The following is a 10,280-nucleotide window of genomic DNA, read 5'->3' as shown; positions in this document are numbered from 1 at the left end:
CGGGAATAGACAGGTGGGGAAACTTAGGCTGTAATTATCTGGATTCCTTTATGCCTGTGAGAGGTAGATCCAAGTCTTATGACTCCCTAGATTCTCTGGAGCTTACAAAAAAGACATAAAAGTTTCAGATATATTAGCATTACCAATCTGTACTGAATTTCACATTGTAGAAAAAGCAATAACAGGTGTCTGTAAAACAGCTGGAGTAGACTCACACCTTTGAGTCCTAACAAAAGATATAGATTTGGGTTTAAAAGCATGAACATTTGTTCCAGTCCAGAGAGCCAGATATATGTTTTAGCCTGATGAAAAGTACCTTTAAGTCTATATTTAGCAGATGACAAAAGAAATTTAAAATCTTGAGCTCATGACTGAACAGTAAGTAGTCAGTGCTCTACCATCTCCATAGTAGGGGGAAAGAAATCTGAAATATTTTCCTTTTTTCACCTACATTAAATCACTTATTCATACCTTTACAACCTGCATTTATAAATCTGAAATCATTTTCTGAGACCCTCAGGACTTACTTAAGCTTTTACATCCTCAGACCTTTATGTATCTTAAAACATTTTTTTAGATCTTCAAAACTTGCATAGAATTTAACCCTTTTCTTTCCATATAATCATTTATCAGAGACACAAGTAGTTATTACTGAGAACAGTCAGTGAAATTCATGTTCCTTTAGTGGAAAGCTATCTTTAAAATCTTTAATATGAAGACTATTAGCAAGGCAAAACTGTCTGTAGAAATTGTTTCTGATGAAACTGTCTGAAGAAAAAGCAAGGCTTGATTTTTACTTATAAAATGAGCTAACAAGTCCAGTGAGTCACAAAAATATGAGGTAGGAATTGGCAAAGCTATTGCCTGGAAAAAGTTACAGACTTTTCAGAGGAAGCCAAGACTCAGGGAATCCTGGTGATATTGGCTTTTGAATGTATTAGCTGTATCCTGCAGTGAATTTCTTGTGTGCTATTGTAGTTTCCTCATTCAACTCTTCCCTCAAGAACTTATAACAGTGTGATTGATCATTTATTGGGTACAACTTCCCCTACACATTTGAAGTAACTGGATAACTTTCCCCAGCTGTGTTTATTCTTCATTAGCATACATCTGGCCAGGGCCATTCTCTGGACAAAAGTATTTCAACAAAGATACTTTTTATCCAAGGACAAACACCACATAGATAAACATTAGCTCATCTTACCCACAAATAGAGGAAAAATAACCACGAACAATTAAATCCTCAACTCCTTACCTTCATCCCAGTTTATCTATACAAGGCCCTAATTTAAGAGATTTGCTGCTTACAATTCTGGAATGATGTTTTGGCCATGTGCTAGTTACTGAATAAAGGTAATTGTTCCCACTGACCCAAGGAGACTATCAACAAGGCCAGGCAAATGATAGGTGCCAAGCTTGGTTTCTTGTGCAAATTAAGCTTTAATCCTCCCTTCTTTATCTCAGCCAGGTGCTATTCCTAGATTCCCTCCTTAGCAATTACTCAGAGAGAAAGTGCTTTTACTAACCAAATGCTACACACTTTGATGCAGGTTGCCTAGCAACCAAGCATATGTCCCCTGCCCTATGGGGCAGGGAGGGAATGTGCCACCTAAGAATAACAGTTTTATTTTATTAGTGACTTATACTATAGTACCTTATAGACTCCTAACATTTTACCTAACCACTTCTAGATTATAGTTTGAGTACACAAATTCCTTTTTAGAATTCCCTAATTGCCCAATTGATCTTAGCCTTTAGTTGACCCTACCAGAGAACTCCATTTTAGTCACTCCCCCTTTGGATTGTTATTTGAAGCTGACAATTATTGCTTTTGTGGGGATCTTATCACCTCTCTCTGGGACCCTGAAAACTTCAAGCCTCACATTGCTTTGCCAAAGTATTACTGCTTGTAAATGCATATATACCAGTCCCCCCACAGCATTCAGAGAATTGATTTAGAAGAATAAAGTGAATGAACTATTCATTCAATATCCCTACGTTTAGATTCTCAGCTGGTTGTTAGATTCTTCTATGGACCCTGGGAGAAAGCAATAGGGGCTGGATCCCTGTTGCTTTTGGTAAACAAGGAAGCTGTAGCCTTGAGGAAGGATCTGGTTGCCTGCTGCTGCTAAGCTGACAAAGCTATAGTTAGCCTAGCTGTCAATACCATCAGAGATCTGAGAAGGATAAATTATAGCAGGAAGTGTAATCCAAATGGCCTGTGTATCAATTAAAATGGCAGAGACTAGTCCATTACCCAGATGGTCGTCACAGCCTCCTGTGGTCTCCACATTGCTGAGGGCAGACGTATCAGGACAGCATCAGTCTTTGGCCTCCAGACCCAGAAGGTGAGAGGCTTTCCTGCGGAGGAGGAACATGCCGGGGGGAGGGGGGGGCAGGTAGGTAGGGATGCTGACCTTACTTTGTATAGGCAAAGTAGGGCAATCAACTCTCCAGTGTCCTCCTTGTCCACAGTTTGAGCCAGAGCCTGGCAGCAGCTGCAGCACCAGGGCAGTCTTTCCCAGTGGTTACCTACCACAAGCCAGGTGGAGTCATCGTGGTTCCCAGTCATCATTTTTTGAAATGTCAGAGTCATTGCCAGGAGCTAGGGGTCTCTGTCATACTAATCTTTTCCCATTAAACATTTAAAATACCATATTCAATAGATCTCTGACATATTTGAGGAACATTATCTATAAGTATATCTGAGCTAAACAAATCTAGGCTGAACTTTGAAAACTCATATAGGAGGCTAAATAAAGTTTTTTCCTATAATTAACTATATTAGTGTTGCAGGATATTTGATCACACTGTGAAACCCAAGATTGCATTATTTACTGGAAAATCCTGCTTCTAGTTGTGGTATGGTTCAGCCCTAGCACACACCTTTAATCCAAGAGCTTTCTGCTTGAATATTGTAAATAGGATTAAATAAAGTCAACCATAGGTCAAGAGACAGAGCAAGCAATCAGTTGATAGGAAGTGAATAGAGTATTATTAAGTAAAAAACCATAGAGAGTAAGAATAAAAGAGAGTCAGAGGGATGGTTAGAAAGACACACAGGAAGTAGTAGAAGGGAGGGAGATTCAATTTGAGAAGTTTGCTGTTCTTGACCAAAGGTGCAAACCTTGGTCTTGGGTAGCATGAGACTTTGTGCAAGCATATCCATTTGCCTAATATATTCATCTCTTTCCTCATCCAGGTAGATGGTGTCTTCCTCACTTGATCTGAAGGGCTTTTTTTTTTTTGTCTTGAAGGAGCCACATCCAGGTGCATCTGAGATCACAGCTTCTCATCAAACGCATATAACAGCATTGTCATAGCTGTTGTGTGCTGCTACTCTGTTTGGAGACAGTGTAACTGGACAACAAGGGCTCTTATGTTGGTGAGTATCAGCCCAGATAAGCAGAGAGGGGGCATAGGGAGTGGAGAAGATTTATGATCTATCGCAGGTAAGGAAAGCATGAGCATCATTCTGGAGGCAGTTCCTTCAAGGGTAAAGCTTAAATGAATCAAGAGATATACATGATTTAGTGACTTGGCCAAGATGTGGGTCCCTACTCAGCATTACCCCATTCCATGTCTCCTGCAGGTAATACATTTTCTAACAGACAAGTTCCTTTATTGTTCAGCCCCAGGGCTTCAATCTTTTCTCTTCCCACCTGGGGAAATTTCAACTTTTAGCTCAATAGCTTGATGGCCAAAGTTAAAGACACCAGTATTTCTTTGGAATGTCCCAATTTCTTCTCTAGGCAATCAATCAGGTTACAGTAAGGACCTTGGTCATTCTGGGTCCAACCCCAACTTTCTCAGCAGCCCAGGGCTGGAAGGAGAATTCCAAAGAAAGCTCTAGTTCCTCTGAACACACGCTTTTAGTTTCAAAAAGGTAAAGTTAGTTTAAGTAAAATAGTTGTTAGATGATTAACATACTTAAGATAAAGGCAAACAGGAGGCTCAAAGTAATAAAGCAAAATACTGCAAAAAGTCATCCGGATTCAGATGCCTCATAAACCCTAATAAGAAATCAGTTTTTAATTTAATAAAGTAATTTCAAAGTGACTTAAATCTTTAATAAGTTAAGAAAAATATAACTACTGAAGTATTTTACCTGTATTTGTAACCACTAGATATGTAAGATATTATGTATGCTTTCTGGGCTTTAGATACAGCCTGTTGGGTTATATGAAATTATCTTTTTAAAATAAAAATTGGGAACAAAGTTTAATCACTTCAAGAGATCAAGGTTATAGGTGTGAGGTATATTTGGTAAAAGATTAAGAAAATAAAAATGTCTTATATGGTAAGATTGTCCCATGATAGCAATGAAAATGTGAGAGGAAAACTGTTGTCTAAGGATTGTAAACGTTAAGCTTAAAGTGGGCGTGGCCTTCCGCCTGCTTTGTTCCTGGATTAAGTACTTCATCGGAGTACAAAATTAGTTTCTTTTGTGACCACCACTGTACTCTCTCGTTTACTAGAGCATGCGGCTTGCCGAGGGTTCCTCAAACGTTACATATTCGTGTGTGCGAGATGAAGAGAAACAGACAGACAGGCTATGCAAACTCTTTCTTTTTCTGTACCCCCCCCCCCCTTTGATGTCCAGCCTCATAAACCCTTCATCTTTTCTGCATGTAGCATGTTGGTGGCTTGTTGTCCAGTTCACAGCATCCTGGATGGAGATGGCAAACTTGTTGTGCAGGGACTCCTCGGTCTCGTGTTTTTCTTGGTCTGCAGATCACCATGATGCCTGTGGCTGGGTGGCCTACAGGGATGAGCACCTCTCTAGGTCAGTTACCCTGCAGCACGGAATCCATCCCCAGACTGTGAGCGTGGGGCTCGGGAGCTGCTGAGTTGCCTCTGAGGCCTACCCTCGCGCTGCACAGCTTTGCTCCACGTACCTCGTAGAGGCGTCTGAGGAAGAACGAATGCCAGCACTTGGATGTCAGCACTTGGATGTCAGCACTTGAATATCAGCACTTATATCCCCTCAACTGTTGAACAAACCGTCGTTCTTCTTTCCCACCAACCGCGCCTCCGTGGTCAGGATGCCAAAGAAAGTAACTCTTCAAGAGTGCTGCTAGTCTGGCATTGTGAACTGTGAACTCGGTAAGGATCCGTAAGGTTCATTTAGATCCTGGCAGACGGCGGCAGGGCCCATCCATGCCCATACTTCCGATCTTTCTTTCTAATGGAAGGGCGAGCAAAAGGGGACTGTTGAACTCAAGTTTGGACAAAACCCGTAGAAGAGCTGATGAGGCTTGTCCTGTATGGCCACCATACAGAGAGAAGTGTAACCTCCTTTTCTGTATGAACAAACTGTAGCTTAACCTTATAACCAAGCAATTGAGTATCTATCAATCACAGCAATGGAATTCCAGCCAGTCACAGAAATGAAGTTCTATCCAGTCACAGGCTACCGGTGGATCACATGGTGCCCGCATGCTGCCTGCAGCCAATCAGGCTGTTTCTAAACGGTTTGTGGCTCTTTGGCTGTTTAACTGACGGGGTTGCAGCTGGAGGTAGAACAGGTCCGGGACCTTGTTAATGTAATCACTGTCTGCTTTCCTCTAAGGATCCCCACCCAGGCACCAGCAGAGAACCTGTCTGTGTCCTCCATGGCTTTTGCAGGGAACTCAGAGGTGACGGGGCTGCTGGGACTTGCATGGGAAACTGAATCGCTTGACGATATAGAAGCCACGGCATCGGGGGCCTCTGGCTTCACTCTCACATTGCTAGGTTGTAGCCAGGCCTGAGAGTCCTTCAGCATCTGACATCGGGGAGATGGGGGCAGCAGAGTTCAGCACAAGAGAGGAATGGAGGGGGATATGGGGACCATAAAGTGGAGGAGGTTGGTAGGGGAGTGCAGGCAGCCAATGCCTTGAAGGGGCAGGGAAAGCCAAAGGGACCCGGCCAACTCAGGCTCTACACTGCCCCCTGTGGGCTCCTGGAAAGGTGCAGGCCTCCAATTTCTTTTCCTCTTTTCATCCCAAGGTGGTGGGAGGCCCAGGTCAGGGAGGAAGGGTGAGCTACATCAACACAGGAAATGGAATGGAGCAGTGCGCAGCTGCTGCCAGCCAGGCTGAGGCTTGAGGACTCACATCTGGACAGAGAAGACATTTTCCTCTCAGTGCCTCGGTAGCCTTCAGCCACTGTAGGAGCGGGCACGCTGTTGTCACAGCCGTCAGATCCTGGACATGGCAGCTGACCTGCCTTACATGGATGTCAGCAGGTAAGTCAGGGGAGCCCGGACCCCACCCGGGGGGCAGATGTGCACCAGCTGGGTGGAGAAAGACGGTTTGGAGGGACCGAACCCCGTGAGGCCCATGTTTTCAGGGTCAAAACTGCAATGGCTTTGGGGTTGTAGATGAGACCTTTACCATCGGAGGAAGTTACAGAAGCTTGAAGCCCTCTGCATGCCGTGTGACAGGAAGTGACAGGAAAAAAAATGACCTGAAAGATTATTCAAATCATTTTGTCGTGTGTATGTGACTCTCTAATAGATATAAACGCTAACTTTTGTGCTAAAATGACATTGCATGGTTTTATCGGAAAACCCTTTTGTATCATGGTTTAGCAAGGGAAAATCGCTTGGTGACATTGCATAACAAAGAGACATTGCATAGCAAAGAGACAAAGACATCCAGATGGCTAACAGCGGTCCAGTATGGCAACTCCTTCCCCTTCGTGGAATATTAACACTCACCCCCACCCCCACCTCATTTTGTAGCTGAAGCAAGGGAAGTTCAAAACACTAATGTTTACCTCACTCTAGGGACCAGAGTGCACACAACCTGAAAATGCTTCTCTCTGAGCTCTCTGTGACACTGAAAATGGTGTGTAAAATGTCCCTGGTGTCAGGTTACCACAGGAATATAAGGGAAGTGTGTGGGGTGCTTATTCCAAAGCTTCAGAAGGATCCCCAAGCTGAGGAGCATCCTGGGGTCATATGACCGCTGCTGAGGACTGGTAAAGAGCATTCAGGCGTCAGTGAGCAGGTAGTGGGGAGTCCAAGTCCTGAGCCAAGGGAGCAAATGCTTTGACATCCTCACCCCAGATGAGGGCAGATCGCTGGAGCAAGTGAAGTCAGAATCAAGAGGTCCTGGTGGCCACCTTTCCTAGATTGGATGTTAGCATTTGCCAGTCCTCATGTGGTGTGGCTGCCGTGGGGACACGAGCCTGTCTGTAAGGGTTTCTGTGAGATCTCTGCAGACTCTGAAGTTCGTGTGCTATTTCTGTGTATTGTGGATGTTACTGTGTTTCCATGTTGATCAGAAGTCTCTGTGTGAGCACTGAACAATTCTCTGCACTTCTGTGGAGATCTGTGGCCAGTCTAGAGGGCTTGTCAGTCAGAGTGACTGCGAGGGTGTCTATGAAAGATAAGGGCTCTCTGAGGAGGGGTGTGCTGAAGATTGCAGGAAACTTCAGAGGTCTTTATGGAGGATTCTGTGAAGGTCTGTGGAAGAGAGGGTCTGAGGGGGAACTTTGGGGTTCTCTACATGGGGGAGGGTCTAGGGGTGACTTCAGGGGTCTCTGTGGGGAATGTGGAGGTTGGAGGGCATGTTTAAGGGGAACTTTGGGTGGGCTCTATCGGAGTCTCTAAGGAAGGAAGCGGAAGGGCTGGGGAGACTGCTCATCAGGAGCACTGGCTGAGGACCTGGGTTTGGTTTCTGGTACTCACATCAAGTGGTCCACAGCTGCCTGTTAACTCCAGTTCCACAGACACTGCTGGTGTGCAGTGCACATACAGACAAGCAGGCACCCACATACACATAAGTCAGGAAAACAGTGACTGGCGTCCGCACGGTGAGAGTCTCTTCTGTTCTGATGCATTCTCATGTCCACGTGGATGGGCTCTGGGACTTGAAGCCTGGCTGGAGGCTGAGGGAGGCCCAGGCTGCACCCACATTTTGGACAAGTCCCTTCCCCGTGTGAACCAGCCGTGTAGGATAGCCTGGTCTCCTGCTCGTCTCATGGGAAGACAAGGGCTGGAAGCCTAGAACGACTTGCTGTGGTGATCCCAGGTCATGCTCTTGATGATGTCAGGTCCCCTCCTCTGTCCCAAGTGCAGTGGTAGTGCCATGTATATGTATGCATGTCGCCAGGCTATGAGTCCCATTCAGAATTCCTAAATCTGGCTTTTCCATCAATTAGTGACTCATCCTTTCTGGAATTAAAAGGGCAAGAACATGCAGAGTAGTCAGCTCTGCTCTTAGGAAATAGTATTCCCTACTTGAAGGCTCTGCTTACTCTCAGCCGTCTGTGATGGAGCTGAAGGGTCTCTCCAGGCTTGTGGTTGAGGCCAGGAGCAAAGGTCCCTGGGATGGTGTCGGGGATGGCCTCAACCACACACCTGGGATGGTGTCGGGGATGGCCTCAACCACACACCTGGGATGGTGTCAGAGATGGCCTCAACCACACACCTGGGATGGTGTCGGGGATGGCCTCAACCACACACCTGGGATAGTGTCAGAGATGGCCTCAACCACACACCTGGGATAGTGTCAGAGATGGCCTCAACCACACACCTGGGATGGTGTCGGGGATGGCCTCAACCACACACCTGGGATGGTGTCGGGGATGGCCTCAACCACACACCTGGGATGGTGTCGGGGATGGCCTCAACCACACACCTGGGATGGTGTCGGGGATGGCCTCAACCACACACCTGGGATGGTGTCGGAGATGGCCTCAACCACACACCTGGGATGGTGTCAGAGATGGCCTCAACCACACACCTGGGATGGTGTCGGGGATGGCCTCAACCACACACCTGGGATGGTGTCGGGGATAGCCTCAACCACACACCTGGGATGGTGTCAGAGATGGCCTCAACCACACACCTGGGATGGTGTCAGAGATGGCCTCAACCACACACCTGGGATGGCGTCGGGGATAGCCTCAACCACACACCTGGGATGGTGTCGGGGATGGCTCAAAGCCAGAGTTCTCATCACTAGAGTTAGTGCTATGTCCTGTGAGGACAGAGGCTTCCTGTCCATGGCAGTCATGACACACACAGGCCTGCGCAGATGGAAAGGCAGGAGGCCCATGGGCACAGTGACACACCCCTCAAATGTCACCCTGCAGCTAGCACACTGCAGGGCTTTGGGTTCAGTGTGGCATGAGGTGGGGAAGGAGGGAGGCAAAGACTGGGGAGGCTGACACACTCCACTGTCACCCAGGCAGAGTCAGGGGCTGCAAGGGCTCAGCTCCCACACCAGAGAGAACAGGGGTTTCTCTCTTGGGGGTTTCGTTTCCCCCCAGGAAACCCAGGACACAGGAGTCTTCTAACTTTTAGCTCGACTGCCACACCTCAACCTTCCTGAACCCTGCTTGTGACACGTGAGGTACTGGGCCTGCCGTCTCGTGCCTCTGCACACCCATACCTTCGCCTGCACAAATGTAGGACAAAGCCAGAGGGGCAGGTTGACCAAGACCCTGAGGTGGGGTCGCTGGAAGATTAACGCGTCTCCACATATGTAAAGGCGTTGGTTCTACATTGGTTTCTCTGATGCTGGGAGGGCAAGCCTTACGGTACAGCGAGGGTTTGGGGGTGAGTGTGAGTCTCGGTGCTACTGTCGTGTCCTTCACTTCTAGAAGCTTCTTCAAGGATGACCAAATGTTGGCCTTGCCTTGCGCCAAGCTCAGTGCAGACAGAAGCCAGTACGCTGAAAGCTGAAAGAGAAACAATCGAGAAGCGGTCCCCGTTCCGGGAAGAAGCAGCCATCATCACACAGAGGGTGTTCTCGCACAAGAAGAAAAGCTTTTCCTTTATGAGGATGAATTCTTACTGAAAATCCTTCCTCTGCCTACATGCGTGAGAAACATTGGGCTGATTGGACATGCCACCTTATTGAATGACTGCCTGATGGACATGGTAAAGGTAGCCCAGAATCTGTCCCCTGTGGGAAGAGTGTCCTGGGGACATAGACTCTCTGGGCAGCAAAGTCTGAGTGCTGTCCTTCTCTGTGCCCCACCCACCTGTTCTTCATTGGCTGAGCATGGCTCCTGGGGTTGATCGCACACCACTCTGCTTTCTTCTAGGTCATAGTGACCCCTGCTGGTGTTGGGAGTAGCTGCCCCCAGAGCGCTGGGGGTTCCTCGTCTTGGCATCCTCAATATGCTGAGCTGGTGTGTCAGAGCCCATCTTTTCTTTTCTTTTCTTTTTTTTTTTTTTAAAGATTTATTTATTATGTATACAGAAGAGGGCACCAGATCTCATTACAGATGGTTGTGAGCCACCATGTGGTTGCTGGGAATTGAACTCAGGACCTCTGGAA

At 46.8% G+C, this 10,280-nt stretch overlaps 1 long non-coding RNA gene across 1 annotated transcript; it reads left to right on the top strand.

The window, feature by feature from the left end:
- The first annotated feature begins 5,494 nt into the window (after positions 1–5,494).
- LOC121829618 (uncharacterized) lies at positions 5,495–10,013 on the top strand. Its single transcript, XR_006072630.2, has 3 exons — positions 5,495–5,639; positions 5,992–6,229; positions 9,598–10,013. It is a non-coding gene; the product is annotated as an uncharacterized LOC121829618 (long non-coding RNA).
- The last annotated feature ends 267 nt before the right edge of the window (positions 10,014–10,280 follow it).

Source organism: Peromyscus maniculatus, chromosome 5, assembly GCF_049852395.1.
Source record: "Peromyscus maniculatus bairdii isolate BWxNUB_F1_BW_parent chromosome 5, HU_Pman_BW_mat_3.1, whole genome shotgun sequence".
Classification (NCBI taxonomy): Eukaryota; Metazoa; Chordata; class Mammalia; order Rodentia; family Cricetidae; genus Peromyscus; species Peromyscus maniculatus.
This window is presented reverse-complemented; position numbering and strand designations above follow the sequence as displayed.